Source organism: Wyeomyia smithii, chromosome 1 (genome assembly GCF_029784165.1).
Source record: "Wyeomyia smithii strain HCP4-BCI-WySm-NY-G18 chromosome 1, ASM2978416v1, whole genome shotgun sequence".
Lineage (NCBI taxonomy): Eukaryota > Metazoa > Arthropoda > Insecta > Diptera > Culicidae > Wyeomyia > Wyeomyia smithii.
In genome coordinates, this window is record NC_073694.1 from 190,956,081 (window position 1) to 190,979,967 (window position 23,887).

Below are 23,887 nucleotides of genomic sequence, written 5' to 3' on the forward strand. Positions count from 1 at the left end.
ATGATCTAACTGTTGGGAGGAATGCTGTAAGAAAAACTTTAATTGGATCGGGTACATTGAAAGTTTCAAAAATCCAGTCCACAATGTCAGAAAATTTCACTAATCCAGAGTTTGTTTCATCAACTGGGAGTGCAAAAGGAACAACTGGGGTTTTAGATGTTCCTGGCAGTGCTGGGAACTCCTTCTGGGACTTTAAATTTGCAAGCCCAGGAGGAGTTTGCTTCGGTTTTTCCGCAGCACTGTTTGGTTTGTTTGTAACTTTCATTTCACTTTGAGAAATCTTAGGACCTTTTCGGGGAAGTTTAGGAGAGGAAATATTTTTCCTCTTTCTAGACTCCCCAGGATTGGCGTAAGATGTTCCCGCTGGTGAATCGTCAGAATCGGTTTCATCAGAGGACAACAGATCAAAAGGGTTTGATGTAATGGGAGAAGTGGTAACGGTCTTCTTCAGCATCTCAGCGTAAGATCGCTTTGAACGCTCCTTAAGTGACCGCTTGATTTTATCTCTGCGCTGCATGTACACCGGGCATGTGGAGAGCTCATGCTGATTTTCCCCACAGTGAATACATTTTTCAGCATTTACACTGCAAGAATCGTCCGCATGAGTTTCTCCACACTTGCTACATCGTGCCTTATTGCAGCAGTAGGCGTCTGTGTTGCCTAGCTGCTTGCAATTGGTGCAATTCATAACACGGGGTACATACAATCGCACAGGCAGACGAACCCGATCGATCGAGACGTGGCTAGGGAGAGCAGATCCGGCAAACGTAACACGAAACGAGTCTGACGGAGTGTACACTTTTGTGCCGTTGACAAGAGACACAGACCGCAATTGCTTGCAATCTATGATCTTTACTTTTAAGTCGTGACACAAAGCATTTTTGAAGCAGCCAAAACCGCTTGCCAAGATACACTCGACCGACAGACTCGAATCGGTTAAAAAAAAAAGCTCGGAGCGAGCAATAGCGTTGGCCTGTTCCAGGTCGCTGACCACGACACGGAGCTTGTTGGGTCTGACCTTGGAGATTTCGGTCACGGCCTTGTACCCCTCCGTTAGGTCTTTCGAAATCTGCAGGATGTTTAACGGTTTCGATTTCGGTCCTGCAGCTGCTTTTCGGTCGAAGCTGCAGCCGTTACAGCCAGCAGCACCAATACAGCAGCTCCAAACAGCCACCAGCAGCGAGTCGGGTGTGTGATCACTCCACACAGCCACACAACTCGCTGTCAACTGTTGGCTTCTTCTTTTTCCTCCTTTGTGTTGAGATTCTCATCCACTGCTGTAGCACAAATCACTTAGCAGCCAAATCGGCTTACGCACCAGCAAACAGCCACGATGCGAAACAGTTGCACAAAGGCGGGCGACCTTGAACCTTCACTCGACCAGGCAAACAATGCCAACACTTGCTCGCGCGTCTTTTGTTTTATATTCTATCGGAGCGATCACCAAACACATCCGATACTGATGCGTGTTCGGCACAGAATGTCACGTTCTAATGATGTAAACTTGACAGAAAATGTATGGTCGAACTGTCAAAACGACGCAAACCCAGAAACAACGAGTCAATTGTGTTGCGTATCTAATTGAGATCCCCATACTCTCATTATCACTGAATAACATCGATACAGTCTATTGTCCGATTATATAAGCCAGAGCACTGCGTGGTCGATCAACTGTTGGCAAAAGACATTATTGTGGTAAATAAAACGAATAAATTGTCTGGTACAACATTCGAAAAAACTAGTACAAGTGTCCTAGAGAGTAGATTTTTCAAACAAAACAAAAAAAACATATTCCATCAGTTTCCACCGTTTCATGTATTTTTAAGACACTTGGAATCGAAAACATTTTTCAAATATTCAAATTCCATGTACCTCCCGTGTGTGCTTTTGCAAATGACATGAAAGCATTCAACATTTTCCGCGAGACACAATTTTAATTTTGGTTAAGATAATTTTTTTTGCACAGAGTAGCTTTATGTAACATACTTGTAAATTTGTTTTGCAATATCTTGCCATTTTACATGGTATTTTTTTTAATTCATTATTGCCACCCTAACGACAATGATATAACAAATATTATATTTTCAGAAATTTTTCTATTGGTATTCAGTGAAAAGTGATTTTTTTCATTTTATACTCATTTTAACACAGTATTATGAACCACCCTACGTCGAATAAATGAACCGCCCTAATGAAACATAATGTATTCGATGCTATTTATAGTGTATATTATTATACAGGCTATTTCGAGAGACTAGTGATCAATTTCATTAAATAAATTCTAAATGTTTTAAACTTCGCCTTCCACATTTGAAAAAAACGACTAAGTCCCAGAGAGTCGATTTTTGAAAAAAAAATTTTTCAGATGACACCAGTTCTCAACGTTTCATGCGTTTTTGAGTCATTTGGCATCAAAAAAAAAATTTGAAAACCGAAATTTCACGTACCCTCCCCCCCCCCCCCTTTTTTTCGGTTTTCAAAAAGGCCAACCTTCAATCGCTTTGCGCCACCCCATTATAAGTCCGATTGAGCTGAAATTTTGCACAAGGTGTTTTTTCGAGCAGGTGAACATTTTGTATAGGGTTTCTTTTTGATATTTTCTGGTCACTTTTTTCCATACGATGATTGGCACCCTACTATACAGTATATCACAGCAGGCAGTTGGTTTCTACTCATGAAGTCTGTGCCAGGCGTGCTTGCATGTGATTGGTAGATTGTTCGTGAAAATTCGACCCTGAAACTTTTATGAAATTTTCACTGTTTAACAATGAAATAAAAATGATAACTGAAAAATCACAAAATTGTCCATCATTTTACCAATCCAACGACATATTGATTATTGTGATCCATCATGTGGTTACATCAGTATTAACTTTTTAAATCTTTCATTCCAACGTTACACCTTGGTTTTTATTTCCACAGAATGTATCTCTATATAGTGCGGTTAGACGTAGTCCTACGTCAAAATGGGTGGGACAAAGTCTGCCCGGTCAGCTAGTGAATTATAAACAAATCAAGTGTTTAGAAAAATGCAAGTACAGGTCGAACTCATTACCCGGAGAATCGAAATTATTTTACTCCGGATGATCAAATTTTCCAGAGAATCGAATATACCGAATATACCGAACAGCAAAAAAAGTTACTCCGGGTACTCGAGTCTAAAATTCCTGATAATTGTCTTGAGCGTTAATCAAACGGCAGGGTGTCGCCGAAATATCTGAAGTCGAATTCGGAAGGAAAGATAATCACCCTTTCTAAAGTCTTAAAAGATCGATAGCGAGCGTTTGTTTGGGTTCGAACACCTGGACAAAAATATCGAAGCATTTTAAGCTTGCTAGGAGTTTAAAGCTCAGAAAACATCAACACTTTGAGAATAAATAGAAAGAAATCAAGTTAAAATAGTGTATAAATTTTACAACCATAGTAATTGTCATAACTGAAACTGAGACGGTGTAAAGAGTTTTTACTGTTGTGAAAGTAAAATTCGTCTTCTATTTTTGACAGATGTTAGCATTTTGCATTGCATTGTGGTACAGTAAACAGCGATTTCAGAGATTGACGAATACTTTCTCCGGCAGTTAAAATAAAAAAGCCGGCAATCATGGTAAACAACGCAACGTTAGTTTTTCTAATTGGCCGGTGCAGTGTCGCTTTTGCCAACTAGACGTTTTGCACGATATCTGAACAAATACAACTATCACGTCGGTATAACTCCTAAGTCTATGCTACCATAATTGGTCTTTAAATTGTAAGCATAATTGATCCTCTACACGTTTACAATAGGCGCAAAAAAAATCAATTTCCATCACTACCGGCATTCCAGAAGGGTAAAAAATTACGACCAATTTGATTGCTTTGTCACTTAATGCTGACAAAGGTCGATCATAAATTATCACTTAGGACTGGTGTAAATCCGCAAAAAAAAACCACCAACTCCGAAATCTGTAATTATGCAAAACACCGATATTAGCGCTGAATTTATTGTTCCCCGCAGCCCGGCGGCAGACATTACTTACTGTCTGCCAAAAAGCGCGTCCGCGCGGGTTTCCGTCCAGCACCGGCATCGAACTCATTTGCAAAAGAGAAATTACATCCGAACACAAACACACACGAGCGGGCCAAGAGATACGGATCATATAGGCTCTCGTACAGTCGGTTCTGTCGAATGCAAATGCAGCGAACACAACACATCATAATGACAGCCGCGCAGGTCCATCACTTAAAAGAAACACGGTTCATTCAATAAACACGGCCGTAAGCGCAGACGCACGCAAAAAGCACGTCTCGTTTTTATTGGCACATGAATAACAAATGGCGATACGCGAGCAACCAGCAGCACACCGCCCATCCACGTTCCACAAAGTCCACCAACAAGCTGTGCCGCGGAATAGCGGTAAATTATGTTTCAGGTCACCACTTGTGTAGACTCACTTTCGAACAAGAGCACGAAGGGTCACGAATTTTGCGTGTTAAAAGGAGGCTAATAAAAATGGTAACACCGCGCGGCGCGATGACATCGGCCATTGTGTGTGCGGCGGGCAGGCAACGCGTGCATTCGAAAACCAAAGACAAAAAGAAAATGCATATACGAGTGATGATCGACCGCGGCAGATTTGGGGCTGAAACAGCAGCGCAAAGAATGAATGACCGATTCCAAAAAAGGTCGAAACGGTTTTCCTGCTCTGCAAGCAGGACAGTTCCCGGTTGATTGTGGCCAGCGATTGTGGACGGTTTTGCGAACCCACACCCCGTTTCTCCCGGGCAGAGGGCGGATGGCGGAAAAAAGTTAAAGTACTTATAAACTGATTTAATTTTCTCTCTTCGGATCAGCCGGTCCATGACAAGAACGTGTCAAGGTTTACCGAAATGGGACACGCTGGCTGACGGCTGCTGCTGTTTCGAAGGTTTAACTGGTGCTCACGAGCCGGTGGAAGAATCGAGCGAGAATGGAGGACAAGGTAAGGAGAGTTGAGCGGCGGCATTGGCTCTCGTGAGCATCGCCCTGGTACCGGGAGATAGTTTCTGTTCCGTTCCCTTTTGTGCGGTGGTTCGTCTCACGGAAAAGCGACCCGCGGAAAAGCTGCGCTTGTTCATTGAACTTGATCGTACTTCAATGTCCGTACAGAACGGCACTAACCGAGTGGTGAGGAGTTGTGCGCTTTTCACGATCAAGGTCACTCTTTCTCTTGCCTTTAGTTATGCAATTATTCTCCTGGTAGAAGCTCACATACAGCAGCTGGAGAGGAAATGTTAGTGAGAGAAACGATTGGTGCCGATCGCCAGAGATCGCATTTCTCTCGGAAAGAAAATGTAGAAAATACCGAAGAAATGAAGACGAATGCAAACTCTTCCGCGAGCAGCCATCAGCTGAAGATCACGGCCAGGAGCAGATCAGAAAAAAACTTATATAATAGCCTACCGTAAATCGGTATTCTTTAGTTAAGTGCCAACCTTAGGACGGTCGAGATCGTACCATCCTCTGTAGCGATTGTGTTCCAGAGAGTGAGCAGCGATTGTACACCGTTATCGGGAACTTTCTTTCTGTGGGAGCTTTTTTTCATCCAAATCATCCAAAGCCGTTGAGCGAATTTACTTTCCTGCCCTGTATTCAGGAATTCTTCCAGCATCAAGCTTACGGAGATTTTTCGCCGATCATTCTCCTCAATGCCTGTGCGCTATAGTGTAAGAAGTGGCTGCCAGAATCTGTTTTGCGAGAATTGAGTAATCAGTGAAAAACAGTTCCGTTCGCTATCCAGGTGGAAGAAACCGAAAATAGCCGTAGTATTGCAGATATCGGAAAGTGCTTCGAAAAAAGGTGAAATTAACCGATCGAAGAAGAAGTTACAATTATCGGCAGAGAAAAAAAATCAACAACTGTTAGTGTGATTGTTGCGAAGCAAGCTGCAGTGGTGATTTTTGAGTCTGTACGCAAAATAAAAAAAAACGCCAAGACCAGAAGTGAAGTGCCAATTTCTGTGAAGAGGAAAATCCGCCAAGTTATAGCGAAATTTGACAGCGATAGCGTGCCGTATCAGCAGCAATACCGAAGTGCCTAGGAAAATTTTCTTCACTTTAGCAAAAAAAAAGGTAAGAGCCGTCCACAGTCCGCGCGATCGTCAAGGGCTTTTATTTTTGCTCAAAGTGCTCAAACAGTCTGAAGAAGACTCGAAAAGTGAAAGATCCTTCTCGACGGTGGCCTGGCTAGTAAGTCACACAACTGAACTTCACCCGATCTGCACTGCGGTGGTTCGCGAAAGGTGGTTCACGTTGATGGGCTGACCGGGTGGGAGAACCACCAGAACAGTCAGAGCCGAAAAAACGAAAAACACCGTTGCCTCCCTTAGTTCGGTCCGGTTTTTCGCCAAATCATCCTATCGAGCCCTCCTGGGTGCGGATCGTAAACCATTAGGCAATTCTGATACACCAGCGGAACCCATGGGAGAGAAATTCCCAATTTATGGTACTTCTAGATGCGAATCCACCGCAGCAAATCAACCTTGAAAGATGTTTAACCGTGTTAGATAGACTCCAACAAGCTGGTAGCAGTGGTCTGTGGCCTGTTAGGGATTTTGCTTTTGAATCGCGAAAAATTTGTTGATCTCTCGAGCTCTGGGTACTTCATCCAGAGACCGATTTCCGATTGACCCCCAAACCATCCGATTTGGGACCAGTCGGATCGCGTCGTCAGTTTGGAATACGCGATGGAAGAGTTCAAGATGGCGAGAAAACAAAATCACCAAAACCTTTTAGGGTCAATTAGAAGCGATCAAACGGCCGGCCCGGCGAGAGTTCACCATTAGGAGCTTTCAGCCGCAGATCGATCGACCTGAGTGGGGGGTCTAGAAAATGGAGTGCTATTGGTGTGTTGCTTAGTGGCTATTTTTGGAATTGCCTTTTGGTGAAGAATTATCGCGAACAGGGCGAATGGAAATTGTTCTCGATTGCATCACTGGCTTAGGGTAATTATATGGGGAAGTTCTGTCAGTGAAAGTTTTTCTGTCCGTAGAGGTTTTGAGTAAATTTTTAATTCAAATTCAGATGAGAACATTTTTTGAACCCGGAAAGCGATTTTCTGATGCTAGAAAAATACTGATAAATATATTTTGTGAAAAAAAAATTTATTACTAGAAGAAAAATGCTAGATTTGTAGATTATCTAACATTTTTCCATTGAGTTATGAAAAACCTTGACAGTTAGCTATTTTATTTAGAGGTTTTTTTATTCAACTGATTTTTTTCGCATTATTGTAAACAAAATAGTATGAGAGTTCGACTGCGAAACTTTGTGTAGTTACGAATTGCAGCGTTAGACCTGAACTCGAGCGAAACGACGAAAAATTTATGAATTATGATAACAATAATTATACGAAAAAAATGGTGAAAACAAATTATTAATAAACAATTTATCCATTTATATGTATTAGGGTATCGAACGTCTTCGTCGGTGGTTTTTTTCGGCCCTCTTTTGCATAAGATTGCTGCAGAAAAACTGCGGAAGAAAACCACTGACGAAGACGTTCGATACCCTAATTCAATACAAGACTGCAAACTTACTGGATTGAGGGCATCATTTGGTAAAATTTTAGGCTTTTCTACTTTTCCGGGCTATGGCTCGAATTTTTAACAGATGAAAAACTTTGAAAATTTTTCATTATTTACTGCACTGGATATGGAAGTTTACGGAATAAACTTCTACGAGAATCTCCACTCGCAATCATCAGCCAGACTAAACATCTGTAAGATTCATTCCTACAACTTTGAATATTCCAAAATTGTACTGAGGCAAAGGGAATCGAATTTATCTTAATAAAAAATGATATTTATTATTTTTTCAAATCCTGAAAACCAAATTATTTAGCACCAGCAACCTGAATTGAAATATCTTAACCAATTTTAAATGAAATGATTTTTCATATTTGCATTTCCAAAAGCAATTTCATGGAGGAACTTGAGATAAAATATCATTTTTGCAGAAAATTGTTTGACTTAGCGAATAACACTAGTAAACACAGGTTTTGCCCTAAAGCTCAAAATAGTTGCTCTAAAAAGATTATAGCCTTTTCACCATTCCCTAGTGAAGATAACTTTTTCAGAGACTTAAACTAGTTTTACCATAAGCCAACGTAGAAGCGACGAACCCGGCGAGCAATTATTCTATCGCAGATTACACTAGAGGGCACCAAAATTCACAGGAATGGATAAAAAGCTATAATCATTTTTAGGCAACTATTTTTTTCGCTTTCGTCATCCAGTGTGATAAAGAGAAACAGAAGAATCTTGGTTTTTTTCGAGACTTTGTACAAAAACAGACAGAGGAAGCCATAAAATAGGCAGTGCACAGCGAGCTAATCATACTTGATACTCATACTCTTTCGATCTTAAATAATGTATTACAAGTGCTTGAGAAACACAGCACTAATTTGTGTTTTCATAAATACTCAAGAATATTATAATAAACTTGTTATAAGATGTATTTATTAGCAGTGAGGTAAAGAAAAATTGGTGAAATCCCCATGAAGTACAAAACCAAATTGAGTAAAATTTTGAAATGAATCTGTTCATGACGGGGAACATTCATCAACAGTCAAGGACCTCACCATTGCACTCACCCAAATAATTCCTTTAGGTTTAAATGGTTATTTTAGGACCCCATTTGGAAATTATTTTATAGCAAAGAATATCAATAAATATGTTCTTTATGATTTACGAAAAGTCACTCTAATGCCTTTTTTCTTAAGTTAGTAATTTACCATCCCCTCTTTCTCAAAATAACATCCCCAAAAACAATAAAATTTTTTGTAAGAAACAACTTGAGCCAAAATTACAATTTTTCACGAAAAATTTCAGCCTTTAGAAAAACTGGAAACGTTTTGTTAGAGAACAAAATAACGATGATGTAGATCCTGAAAGTAAATTTCGTAAAAAAGATTATTCTTCCTCGCGTAAAATGTGTTAAGCGATTGAGGAAACCATGGAATTAATAGTACAGAACCGAGCTCATCCATGCGAAAAACAAAACTGTTCTTTGTTCTTAGAAGTACTGAATAACATTCTTGTTAAGAAATCTATTCAGCAACATTGAAGCAAAATTTTAAAATATAAAAAAAAATTAAGTAATATTTAGACCACGGGTAGCACTGGTCAACATACGTTTTGTCCTATAGCTCCGAGTCATCCGAGCTAACTAAGAGTATCAAGATTCACAGGAACGGGTTAAAAGCTATCATCAATAATTTATTTTCAGTTTTATCACTAGAGTAAATGTATTGACAACTGATCGACAAATACGAAAAAAAGCTAAAAAAAATAATTAGCGGTTGTTCTGTGTACTGTTCCTGTGAGCTGTGATGCTTCTTGTCAAGCTGCTCCCAATCTCCAATTCTCAGAAATAAAATGTGATGAATTTTTAAAGAGTTGCAACAAGACTAAAAGAGAAAATCTGACGCAAAGTTATTGTCGGTATTTATTTCTCAAACTGGAAAAAATGAAAGATCATAGCTTTTCAACCATTCCTGTAAATTTTGGTGTCACTAGCAAAGTAAAGAATAATACTAGCAAAGTGAAGAATAATTGCTCACCGGTTTCGTCACTTCTTCATTAGCTTATGGGAAAACTTCATTCAAACCTCTTAGAACATTACGTGCTTCCGAAGGGACTAAGGGCACCAAAATTCACTGGAAAGGTTGAAAGTTTTAATCTTTCTTCAATTTCAGTTCGAGCTCTGGGGTAAACCTGTGTTGACAGCCTTTCGACAAAGGCTAAAAAAAACATTTGCTGCAGAAAAGAAAGATTAGAGGTTTTTAATTGTTCCTGCGAATTTTAGTACTCCTAACCAAGTTGAAAGTGCATAAAGTCTTCGGAGACTTAAAAAACGTTTTCCCGTAAGCAAAGCGACGAACCCTGTGTTTAATTATTTATCTACATTGTGGAGCGAATTATAACAGAATCGGAACAAAATATAAAACAATTTAAACAATTAGAAAAATCTATTGAACTCATCTCAAACTTAGAAAGTAAACTAATTCCAAACGATAAACGGCCCAAAATCTTCAATTTTCAGAAATAAACTGTGAGAAAATAGTCAGTAAATTGCAACAAAAACAACCAAAAACATCTGACGCAAAAACATCATTACCCAATTTTTTCCTAACTTTGTTTTATTTTATGAATACGAAATATAAAACTGAAATTGGCTCGAAATCTCAAATTCTCCGTAAGAAACTGCAACAAAGCAAATCTAGAAAATCTATAACGAGCGTCTTAGCAGAGTGATTGAGATCAATCAAAGAAATAGTTATCGGTTTCCGTTATACTCTACTAAATTTTTTGGAAATAAATATTGAAATTCAGTCCGCAAATATATATTTCGACTGTGACGTACAGTCTTCCTCAGTGCTTATGTGGACTGGTCCACCAGTCCACATAAGCACTGAGGAAGACTGTACGTCACAGTCGAAATATATATTTGCGGACTGAATTTCAATATTTATTTCCAAAAAATTTAGTAGAGTATAACGGAAACCGATAACTATTTCTTTGATTGATCTGCAACAAAGCAGTCAAGAGAGTGAAACAAACAAAAAATATTAATCTTTCATTCATTACCTACTTATCTTTTTTCTTGTTTGGTGCAAATTTACTCAAATCACCTCAACAGAAATTACCAACAACAATGTTTCCTTATTTTATCGATTTTTTTGTTTGAGTTCAGCGTGGAATTTGTTAAATCCTTGTCCTAGTTGCAATTCCACATTTCTCGTTTTAATTTGTTGTTGTTTTGGTTATAAATTAATTTCGATGAAATTATGGAAACTTACATAAGCAAATCGGTATTGTACCGTTGAACTGTTGTGATTTTCGATTTTCTAATATTTCGGCATGCCATCTTTTTTGTAAAATTGAAACAGAAGTTTGTCTTTATTCCTACGTTTCGGCTGAATGCATTAAATTTTCTTCTGGGAATGTTAGGTTTCTGTCTGTCGTCATTAACTGTAATATTTCTACATGTAAGCTTCCTGTACTCTACGTCAATCATTGATCATTTCCTTCCCGGAAGAAAGATAAATAAAATCATCAGAAACGTAGAACAGCAGACAAAACTTTGTTTTAATTTCATGACAAAATAAAAAAAATACAAAAATTTGCTCTAAAGCTTAAACTGGAGAAATTGAAAAAATAATAGCTTTTGAACCATTCCTGTGAAATTTGGTGCCCCTAGCAAAGATAATATGCATCAAAAGGCCGCAGAGTAACAACTCTAAAATAGGGTTTCATCATCGGTTGAAAATTTCAAACAAAATTAGTGAAAAGAAAACTATCTTTAATGTGCTTATGATTCTATCGGCTAATTTAATAATTTTAGTTCAGTTTGAATTTCAATTGCTTTTTAATAGAGTAATGAGAGGCAAAAATCGCACCTTATACTTCTCGCTACAGAACTATTGCAAAAATCAATCCTCAAAAGTTCGCATTTGTATTCAGTTTTCACGAATTTGCGTAGTTGAAAAACTTGAATATTCGTGTATTTTTAGCGACTGGTATTAGTTATACGGATAGGATTGTTTGGCTTTCTCAGTCTTTTTGAAGATATTATACAACAATCTGTACAAATTGCTCGACCTTTCGGCCGCTTCCGATGGCCTTTTTCAAGGGAAGCTGTATATAATAGTGAAAATGTTCGGGGCCATAGTACAAAACAATGTCATGCAAGAGTCACTCACTTTAATTATGTCGTACTTGTCAGGATGGTTGTTTATTAACGGTCGAAAATCCTGTGGTGCTGTCGTGTAGTCTAATGTTCGGCGACTGTTAATTTAAACAAAAAAAAATACGACCTAACATGTATATGACGAGCTCCTCTAAGAATATACCCTCAAATTTGTCATTGTCATTTTGTCACAAAAGATCAAAAAATTGGTTGAAGTGATAAAATACCCAACAAGGAAAAAAACTGCCAATTTTAAAGAAAAATTTGAATCTCATATATGTCCTGAGTAATTCAAATAAATATTATCTCCGTAATTGATTAAACGAAATGTAATTGACGTCGAGAACATCCATTTTAGGCAATATCACAGAAAAAAATAGTCTCACGTGTATATCAGACTTGGCTAAAAGTTGAATCTAGCATCATTCTCCTAGTTCCAAAGTTCATACCCAGAAGTCGCATAGTTGTCATTAGTTTTGCGTTAAATCGCCTATTCGGGACTACGAAGGTATTGATATTTGTTTGATTTTTGAGAAAAAGAAGGACACACGTCTTGACAATCGCGTAGGTGCGAACAGCCTCTAAAATCTCAATCAACTTTGTAGTCGCCAATCGACTAATTGACTTGTTACTATGACAACCATCAAAAGATTTTCGGTAAAACATCCTAGCATCCTACGAGCCGTTATCATAAAAGGTTGATTAATTTAGTTTCCCACCAATTCTCTGTAAATCTGTCCCTGATTTCAAACATGATATATTGATTTATTTTCGTAAATTGAACATTGCAAATAAAGTCATACAACTTCAATTATTCTCTTAGAACATTTCGTGACATCATTGGAACAATAACTTTACAGTATGTTTTGAAAAGGCCCGTTCATAGCATATTCTGTTCTATAGCAATGCAATAGAAAGATTTTTGCGCGTTCTTAAAGAGTGTGTAGAAACAAAGAAGTTGAGTTTTTCTAGTACTTTTCCGTGCATAAGCGTTGAGGAACTGAATCGATACCAAGAGTGACCAAAGCTGTTTCTCTATATCTGTTTCTCAATATTGCAGTATTCTAAAATAAATCTAACATATGCAACAAAGAACGTTTGTATAGTGAACGGATCTGAGATGGTTTTTACAAAAATAAACCAATGCATTCATGGTCGATTTATCGTTAGTATCATCAAAAATTGAGAAGCGATTCAAGGTTTCATAATTTGCCCGTGCCCTTACTAACACGCAGGAAATCCTGAGTAAGAATCCCTAGGATACCGATTAACACGGTGACGGAATCGAGAAAGGAATCGCAAGCATGATCCGGAGGATTCCCACTCACGATTCTTATTCCTAGAATCCTAGAGCCATATATAGGGCATTACTGAGGATTTTTTTTTTCAGGAATCCTTTTCAAGGACGCTCACGAATCCAATGTGAGGAATCCTAGAGAATCTATGCGAATCGTATGTGTTCGTCCGGGTGGTTAGCTCATGTAAACCATATCTGAAGCGACGCTTAATATACTATATCGATTAAATTCATTAGGGTAATAAAATTGTGCCATTAAACGATGTTTTATACAAAAATTTTCTTGAGATCAGATAAACTACAATGCTTCAGTGAGAATTTCAATCGATTTTTTATCGTTACTTAAAGCTGCTCCTTAGTGAAAAAATTCTTTCTTACCAAGTATTTTTCAACCACAAATTTCATAGTGAAAATTTACCCTGACTTTTTCTTTTCAGTTTTCTAGATAAGTTATTTCCAGTTGGTCTCGAATCTTCCAGTTGGTCTCGAGGTACGATGCTGGCTTAACAAGACAGTCTTCGTAGGTTTGAGTCTTGGCTCGGGAGTAAATGTTAGTGTCAGTAGGATCGTAGCGTCTAGCCCCGCAATTGTCCTGTACTGTACTGGCTGCGAAGTCTGTCAAAGTTTCACTATTTCGACCAATCCAGCTTTTTACGCGCCATAATGGTGGACGCTATAACGAAAAATTCGTAATATGTTACCTACCCTCTTGACAACTCTGCTTACGTCAGTTTGACTCTTCATGTATTTCGCAAGGAAAACAATTAATCTGGCAACATTAATGTTGCCAAAACTGCAGAAATCACGGATCTGACGTAAGCAGAGAGGTTCACAAACTACGAACGGGCATTATAGCACCCGCCATTATGGTGCGTAAAAAGCTGGATACAAAAAGCACACTCATGAAATTGTTAAAATCGAATTTTTTAAGCCAAACGTTTTGGAAATGCATAAAACGTCAAGATCGGGTGTTGTGATAACATGAAATGTTTGTGTTGTTTGTTTTTTTCATCGATCAAATAAGTAAAAGTTTGATCGCTTTAGAGCATGACTTCCCGAATTCCGATTTCATAGGCTAAGTAATCTTTTAGCCTTAATAAACAATATCTACTCAGTCCTAACCTACTGAAAAACTGAAGAAAAACAATTCTTTTTTACTCTTTTTTTTTGGTACCAACTTATGTCGCCGTCATGGTTGTTTTCTTTCAATGGGAAACGAGGTGTTTAGTATCAGCATTTTATTCAAGCGAAGGAATGCCGAGAAAATATATTATTTCAAACTTCACATCAAATGTGTGTCGGACTATGGGAATGCAAATTTGTGACTATACCAGAGAGAGAGGCTACTGTTCGAATAAGCTGAAATTGTGCATAGGGATTGTTTCGAGAAGATGAAATATTCGAGACTTATCGCCAAATGTAATTCGAAAAATCGAAAAAAAATTCAATTGGCACCCTAGTATTTGTCTCATGCGGCAAATAACAATTCCAAAATTTAGCTACACGACAATTCATTTGAACAGCACGTGCGGTAAGCGGTATCGCTAATAATAGCAGAGAAACACTCATTTTTTCACGCTGTTCTCTCCTATTCTTTCTCTTTAATGTTCTCCCGCACTCATATAGTCATTGATTTAGTTTACTCTTTCTCAAGCTACCTCCCTTGTTTTAATATTCTCAAAATTCACTGTTTTTTAAGTAAATTTTCTACCGGCCTATTTAACAAACGCTTGAGATGAAATCATTAACTTACACTTAAACAAATAATTATGATTAATGGAAAACCAACCAGCAGAGTGTAACTCGCATCGAATTTGGCACAAACATATTGTCTCCTTCACTTAATCTATTGATCAACTTTGCTTCGTATAAAACATGTAAACATGAAAAAAGTACATTTTTGGTGAAATGAAAAGACCACGTGATTAAACCGGAGGGAACGGGGGCTTGGTCAAAAGACCACGAAGAGTAGGAGTATAACAATCGATCAAAATATGACCAAGTGGTTGAGGAACGGCTTGATTTTTTTTTTCAACTTTTCATTACTTTTTACTTTTTTTCTGATTTTTGGTCACTATTTGGTCACTTTTTCCATCACCTCAGCTCAGTCACTAAAATCACTATTTTTTGACATCTTTGACTGCTACTAGCTCTGAATCCGAGATCTCTTACTTGATAACACCTTTCTGCAGTTTGTTGTCTAAGACTACGATTGGAATACTTAGGTTTTTTTTCCTTGCGTTAAATATGATGTCCCTAAAATCTAACCGTTTGTGTCCTATTCGCCAAATTAGATTCAATGAATTTAGTTAGGCTTGATTCAAATAGCTTTTTGAGTTCGAAATTTAGAATAGGAATATCTACTCTGTCAAAAGTTCATAAACTTCAGTTGACATAACATGTGCTGTAACTTCTCTATCACCTAAAAAGTGCAAAAATTAAAGGCTACTACGATGACTTTGCTTAGATTCGACTTACCTCATAAAAGGTTTCTTTAGTTTTTTTTTTTTTTTTCATTATGACTTGACGTGACGCTTGGCAGTGATGCTAGAAATAGTTTACAAGCGAAAATTTAGAATTCCTTATTGAGAGTTTCTTAAAATCAGCATTTTTCATAGTGCAACAATTCAGTTGGTAGCAAGCTCATTTCTGAAATAATGTTACATAGTGTTAATACGACATCTGGCTACAGTGATCTCTTGGTCAACTTGGAATACGTAGAGTCCATTCCCCGCAACAAAGTGGAGATTTATAGCTTACCGGCGTTAGAAGAAATTCCGAAATATAGAATGTCTCGCTTGTTTACTACACAAAATCAAATGTTGTCGAACAACCGGATCTCAGGAAAACCGATAAAAATTAGGTTCTAGATGAAACCTCTTCCAGCTACCACAACTCTTACATTGACACTTTATGTCGCGAAAAATTTAACATGAAATTAAAGAAAACCTGCTAAAACTGTAAAATCAATTACAAGTATATCCACTTTGTGAATAGGAGCAGCACAGTCAGTCGTAGAATTCACACTTTTGATGTCAACTATCGTGGTCCCCGTGGTTCTGTGGTTAGCGATATCGGTCGGCTAGCTCTCCCACACGGTTGTGATATCGGGTTTGATTCCCGATCAGGTCGAGGATCTTTTCGAGCCGGAAATCAGCCCCCCCCCCCTTAGGCTAGCGTGCGATATTGTTTGATGCCAATTGTCCTGCTTTGGAAGAAAGTCACACATAAATGACAGACATCAAACGTTCTTGAAAACAAACTTGAACACAACCTGCAAACAAGCTGCATATGATTATTTCCAGTGAGTTTTAAAACTCTCCAATGTTATTATGTAGATGTATTATGTAGATGTATCGTACATCTATGTGCATAATAAAGCAATAAATAACGACAGATGTTATCAAAAAATACGCTCACAGTACTCTAACACAACTACTTTCCAAGAAACTTATTTTTTTAAACATGTTTCGTGTGAGCAAGAATCTCCGTTAGGCTTGCCACTACCCATGTATGTGCATGCATGGCAGAACAACTGATTTTTAATGATAACGTTTTTTTATCTCTATTTTATGTTCCACGGCAAGCGGGCCAGGAATTAATGAATAGAAAAGTTGCTAAATAGGTTACTGTGAAAGAACCTAGCCGTGTGGCTTCGAATCGTAATCGAATTCCGCGTGATCCAACAGAATTATGCTGCTGTGCTCCAGCTAGCGGGATTTCGGTTCATCGATTATTGTAAAATAAACGCTTACTAGCAGGAAAAAAAACTAAGCAAAACATCACTTTCGCTTCCACCGCGAAAAGCGAAACGGCCCAAAACATTAACTCTCCCCTCGCGAATGCCGAGCTGCAAATTGGTGGGCATTATTAGTGCGTAATTTAAACAATAGCTCACTAACTAAGTCCGAATTCGTCCAAATTATTATGTAGAACCCGGCGTAAAACTGTACCTGCGGCCACGCCAATTGTGTTTGACCTGGAAAACAAAATTTCACAATTTTATTTGCCACGATTGGCTCTCCCGGGCAATTATCGCTATTTAGAAACAATCGATGCAAAATTTTAACGTTTTGCGTACTCAGGCAGTGCGTGTGTGCGTGTGTGCACTGATACTGATCGATCGTAAAACTGAAAGGGGGAAAAGCGACTGAAGGAGAAAATAAACGATTTCTTCTTTGGCTGCTTCCTAGGAGGATGCCGATTGCGATTGAGAACACCTTCGAAACGGTTGCACAACCGCTGCTTTAGTAGGCAGCAGCATGGCGTTTGTCTGTTTTTTTTCGGGGAGTGGCGATTTTTCTTCGATTGTTTTCTGTGTTAAACCACAAAACAGAAAACGAGGAAAAGTACTGATAAACGGAATGTATGTCAGACGAAAACGAAAAGTGCGGATTGCTAACGGAAAAGCGCGCCGCTAATGTATAGGGAAATTTGATAGTGCTTATTGCGGTTGCCCACTGGGTATCCAGAATCTATGGTTAGGTTCGGTAGTATAATTTCCTGTGTGGGGGAAGAATTTCTCGTTGAAGCCGTGATTTAAATTCCAACATTTCCATAACCTTCGAGGCCACTGAGAGGTGGCCTATAATCGGACCTAACTGTTTAACGGAGAGGCGCCACCTGAAAGACCATCATCCCTTGACGGCCAAACGGTAACAACCGGAGAGGTACTTGTAGGGCTTGTCTGCCTGCGTCGAACGTCCTCTCAAGTACGGGTACGCATCTGTTCAAGCACGCAGCAATTGGTTAAGGGCCTCCGATGGAGGACAGCGATGTTAACGAACGCGATCGGAGAAGCGACAGCCCGTAGGTATCAGGTGATCATCTACGGTAATGCATGTAGCAAATGAGAGGCTGCCCGTTCGCCTGTGTCCGGTTTGGTGTGAACGAACGCGCATCCGTCTAGACTATTTATTGTGGACCAGAATAAGCCGGCGTGAAGCTTCTGTGTGCTGCGTGGCTGCGAGGTACGCTCGGTTCTGATCATCCAAACACCGAATGGTACATACGTGCTGTGATGGATTTGTATTTGTATATGTATGCATGTATGTAGACCCCAGCGCATTCTTGACCGTAATCAGATTAATGATGGATCGGATGGCTAATTGAACTTGATTGTCCGTACCACGCCGGGGAGTAATCTTCCCAAAGTTAGGCTGGAAATTGGCCAACACAGCCTCCGTTTCATTACATCGCCATCGGAGAAATTGTGTAATGATATCTTCGGCCAATGCGAACCGGAAAATGAACCAGGAAACGCACTCAGAACGAAAGCACCAAGCGGTGGTTATTTCATATTTTTGCTTCGATATAATGTAATGATTTTTAACAGGAGCTGTGATTGTTTTGCATCATACAATTTCATTGGAGCTTCTGAGGTGAATCATATTTTTGTTTGACCCGTGAAAGTTTCTAACTCTAGGAGTAGGACTCTAGGAACAAATCAGTCGAGAGTACGATTACCCTTTCAAAGAACGTTACGTTATTAGGTTCCAAACCTAATCAATAATTGCGCTAATTTTACACAGCATTCATGGAATTCGCTCTATTCAACCTATTATTATTATTGTTAGCTGATTAGTTGTTCAGTCAGCCGATAAACTCTTGATGCTTTGTTAAATTCTTTTTCCAATCAAGGTTTAATTTCATACTTAAACTCATATCTGTCGTCCATCTACAGCAACTTCTGATAAAATCGCTTCTAAGACCTGTCAAAATATTAAAAACTTCTTATATTGAGAATTATTTATTCTGAACGCACGAAACCCGTTGAATTTCAAAGTCAAATCAATCCGAAAAAGTTTCAACAATGATAACCGCTTCGTTGCAGTTTCGATTTTTCTCCTGATACAAAACCAAGAGACTGAGAGAGAGAGGAAGCAGCTGGCAACAAGGCCGAGTGCTTGTGCGTGTTTTTACCACCTCGTAAATTGTAGAAATAAATCAAAATCACAACCGTTAGTGTTTTGGACTTAAAGATCATCAAAATATGCAGTTTAAAACAGATTTTGAACGGAGTTTTGGGTTTATCTTGTTTGCGTTCAAAAACTATAGACATAAACAAATTTATTTGACACGTAGGCGGCGTCGCATTTTTTTTTGCTTCGTTCATCCAAGTACAAAAGCAAAATGTCACAGATCTCTTTCTGGTAATGGTGTGATTTCTTCTCTTCATTAATATTTGTAGAGGTTATGTTTCGGGAAGCATCACGTTGCGCATTGATCGTATTTGACGATGTTATTATCATTGTTATACTTTAAAATTACTCCTGAACAAATTTATATTTTTTTCTTCTAATGGTTTGAACCCGTCCGGCAGTAACAAAGAAAAACAATTCTTTTCTTACATAGTTTTAGAAGTTAACAACATATTTTTCCTCGATAAAATGCTATAAAAATATAAACTATTCCTATTACATCATACGGGAAGAGTAATGGTAGAGTGGCTCGAAGCTGATTAAGGCTTGTTGTTAACAATAGATTGGACGAAACACAAAAACCTAGCACGATGTAAGTTTCGAAAGTTTTTTGCTCACGTAAAGACAGATTCCATTCGCCAGTTAAAAGTTTTCCACGCATTGCAATGTTTTTTTTTCTCAAATATTGCACAGCAAACAGTATTTTTAGTTTTTTTTAACTGGAATTCAAATAGGTGAACTGATTGATTATCCACGGTGCTCCCATAGACCATTTTTATAAAAAATGCACCAAAGGATCTAAATACACCATTCGATTCGTTATGACGTCCTGAATCTCTGGTCAAAATTTCGAAATCGTCGTACGGTACTTTTTTGAGTAATGCCCTTTTGAAGATCGTAAAGTCGAAAAATGATTTAAAAACAACGAAATACTCATTGTTGAGGACTTTTTTCAACTTCCAAAGTATCTTCCGCACATCCCACGTATTATATTTCATAATATTTACAATTGGTGGAAAGATTTATTAGAAAATCTCACGGTACACAGTGGTCTAAACTCGAAACACGACACGACACGGACACGATAAAATGAAGCTTTTTGTGGAACACCCGTCCTTAAAATCAGTTTTTCTGATTGTAATTTTGTCTGTAATGGTCAAAATATTCTAAGATTTTATTCATTCAGCTAAGTTTTGACATTCACAGGAAAAGTTATAGACAGAAAAGTGATTTTGAGAAGGGGTGTACCATTAAAGTCTTCTTTCTTCGTGTCCAACGTACAGATAGGAGATCGCAATCTGGAATAATGAAAATAAAAAAACATACACGCAAAAGTTGAAGTTTTATACAATCATTGTGTCCTCCCGATTCGCACAAATGTTGCACAGAAATCGCACAATAAATGTGTGAAACGCATAACGCAACAGTTGTACTGCGAATACATTGACATAGAATGAAATCAGAATATGTATCATATACCGACACTTTATTTCTCGCGTCGAGTGTATTAGTGACTGCTACTCATGGAGCAGGGCAAGCAGCAAACAACAACTTATGCACGCGCTTTTTTTTCAAGCGACGGAGAAATTCCTCTCTCGCTCGTATGATTTCCATATTCGTGCGACGAGACTAGACAAATCACATACAATTTGCAGGTTGCTCTTTCGCTTTTCTTTCGGTTCGGATTGCGACGCGCAAGGCAATGTCTCGTCGCCTCACGAAATAAGCGAGACACCCGTGTTGTACAATCTTGATACCATAGTGTTGTTAGTCTCACTCATACTGTCGGTGCGTGCTTGCTGCAACTCAGGGGAATGCATGAAGAAGAAAGAGTATCTCGAAAGCGTGTGTGCAAAAGATTTGAGAAGCCTAGCATATGTCTCGTTCTCAAGCAGGAAGGATGAGAAAGGTTCTGCCTCTCACTCGCTTTGCAATGCTGCTTGATACCAGTTGAAACTGTTTAGGTGTAGTAGTTTAGAGCTGCCAAATACATTGAACAAATGCTAGAGCATTAATTGCGTTATGCCCAACACGCAATCATTGTACTGGTTCCAAATTACATCAACAATTGCGCTAAAAACGCACAATTTTGTACTGGTTTCGCACCATCCAACTTTTGCGTGTAGTTTTTTATATAACTGTTAGGTGGATTGATCTGAAGAAAGAAGGCCTTGTACTATGAAACAATTTTGTTGAATACATTGAGTACATAAAATCAATTTTTCACATTCAAATTTAAGACGATCACGATTTTTCGAGCTTGCACTGTGCACTGTGAGATTTTCATCTAAATCTTTCCATCAATTGTAAATGTCATGAAATATTATACTTGGAATGTTTGTATAGAAATTATTTCACAAAACGGTGGTTGAAAAACGTGTTTTACAATAAGTATTTCGTCGTTTTCATACCACTCTTTTGTACTTCAGGACTTTTTAAAGGGAATTACTCAAAATGTACCATACAAAGATTTTGAAATTTTAACCAGAGATTCAGTACGTCATAACAAATCGAATGGTGTTTTCAGATTCTTTGGTGCGTTTTTAATATGACATCAGTCTATGTACCGTTTTCGAGTCCTGAGAATGGTCCCATAAAAAGACCGACACGTCGGTGATGAGCGAATCGCAATCAACGCATTTGGTCCAAAGACCAGAATCTCTTGTGTTAAAAACCTTAATATATTTACTAATTTCAATTTGACCATGCATTGAAAATATTTTACAAGCTATTAATTTTTATAAACTCTCTTCTTTTACAGGTAAGCATCAGAACCAAGAATGCAACTTCGGACCTCATGAAACTAGCGCTGAGAAAGTCAACAAGGTTATACTTCCTAATTGTCACGGCCTCTAAGTGAGTTCATGTCCGCTATTTCATCCTTTTATTGGCTCGCACTAGAGTTGCCCTTTTACCATCGTAGGGTGACCTTTTTTCCTCCTCAATTAGGAAATTACAACTAGTTTCAACCGTAGACAAGTTTGACCCCTTGTAATAACTTGATCCATTTTTATTTTTATTGCCGTACTGAATTTTAGCGCAGAAAACCACAATAACAGTGCATTTTCTTTTCCTACTCGAGCGTCACCCGGAACGCAGTCATGATGCTTTAAAAGTGAAATAAAATTTACTCACGCACCGCTTTTATTGCAAGCTCATTACACGAAAGTACTGATTCGCATTGATTGCTATCTCTGTCTCTCTCTCTCGACAAGTTATTGCGGAAAAACGCGTAACGGTACATGTACGGGTGAATTACTTACATTCCCCGCGGTAGAGAGGCTATTGTAGTGCGGTGGGAAATTTTATCTTAGTTCGAATAAAATGCGTTTTTTTATTCGCTAGAGCACATTTTATCACCAAACTGAATATGTAAACTGCATAAAAACAAGCGCGTAAAATTACTTTCTCGTAAATGCTTTAGTTTCATTTTATTTGTTTTTTTTTTATGCTTCCGTAGACTGAGACAATTTTACAATAAAAAAGCGAACTAGAACTAGACGCTGTCAGTAGTTTGCATGTGAAGTAGTGACACCTGGATGTGAAATTTTCGCGTTTTACACCAAGCGTCACAATTTTTTGTTTTTTTTTTACAATTTTAGCCAAAGCATATCAATCAACTTGAATTTTACAGAAACATGTTCTACATAACAACGAATTTGAAAGTTGAAAACTTTTTCTAATCGTTTATATTCCGGCAAGCTTTAACCTAATTCGACCTCAACATTTAACTTGTCCTAGTATTTGCAGAATCTACAACGAATATAAACAAACTAAAAGGCGAACAAATCAAAAAATGAGCAAATTTTTGCTTGGGAAGCTTTGAAAAATAAACACCTTTTTGTTTACTCACATTTTGTTAGTTTAACAATGAGTGTCCGTGTGTGTGTTAAGTAGTATCGAACGACGAAAAGGTAACGAAGATCGTCTACGGAAAGTCATGTCATTATAACGTGCTTTTCTCAGTGCATTCAAAATTCTATTTAGTGTATTGCTACTGTTGGTTATTCGATTGATATAACTGGAATAGACTGTGTAAATTTAGCAAATAAATATTTGTAAGACGATCTTGAGATGGTTTACCTACAATCTTGTAGCATGTGAAATAAAAATAAAGATTTCGCCATTTCTTGAAAACAGTTCTCCTGATCAATTGATTATTTGAGAATTTTCGAACTACCACTCATTACCAATGAATGTCACTCGATTCTGTTAAATCGCCATTTTGAATGGCACTTTATTTTTAAAATGATACATGATAAATGATACATGATACATCAAGTCTCAATACTGTACTGAGGCAAGATTCGTTTCAGGTTTTTGAGACACCCATGAAACAATTCGATGCTGAGCGCTTCAGTAGCAAGTTTTATTTTGCCATATCTAACCTTTGGAGTCCATACTCATTCCGCCTGTAGCTTTGTTGGCGGGGTTTGGGATCAGAGGCTGGAAATCGAAATCAACTCCAGACTTCATTTCGAAGTCTAAGATGGTGACCTACGTTTCTTGGAGCACAACCTAAAATACCATCCAAAATGGATCCACAACCGAAATGATGCCTAGAGGCTGGAAATAAACCTCAGATACCATGCCGAAATTCAAGATGGCGATAGCTTAGTTCTGACTGTACACAATCAATGGGTCCAAGGCACTCAAGATGCACTAAAAATCAACTGAAAGAACGACTGGGAGTGGTAGTTCCTTCTCTCTGTGCATCATTTAACGATCCGATTTTTTATAGACCAATAACGGCGCCGGCCACGTTATTACATTCAGGTGGGGATGTCGACGGTTACGTGCAACACAAAACAAAATTCACACAAAAACTGAGTTATAAGCTGATATGTCTTTCGAATAAAAATCAAAAACATTTCCGAAGATGGCAAAAAAGAGATTTTTTTTGCTCTTTGTTATTGTGGATGTGAAAAAGGCAATTTTAATCGCTGATTTTCCAATCCGCTAT

At 38.1% G+C, this 23,887-nt stretch overlaps 1 protein-coding gene across 2 annotated transcripts in view; it reads left to right on the top strand.

Moving 5' to 3' along the window:
- The first annotated feature begins 5,349 nt into the window (after window positions 1–5,349).
- The window catches only part of LOC129721151 (uncharacterized), a 307,031-nt gene continuing 288,493 nt past the window's right edge, over window positions 5,350–23,887 (top strand). The window contains exon 1 of one of the 2 annotated variants that reach the window (XM_055673369.1): window positions 5,350–6,087. The gene's annotated coding sequence lies outside the window, so the exon portion shown is untranslated. The remainder of the gene's footprint in view (window positions 6,088–23,887) is intronic. The other variant, XM_055673378.1, reaches the window with a different exon arrangement.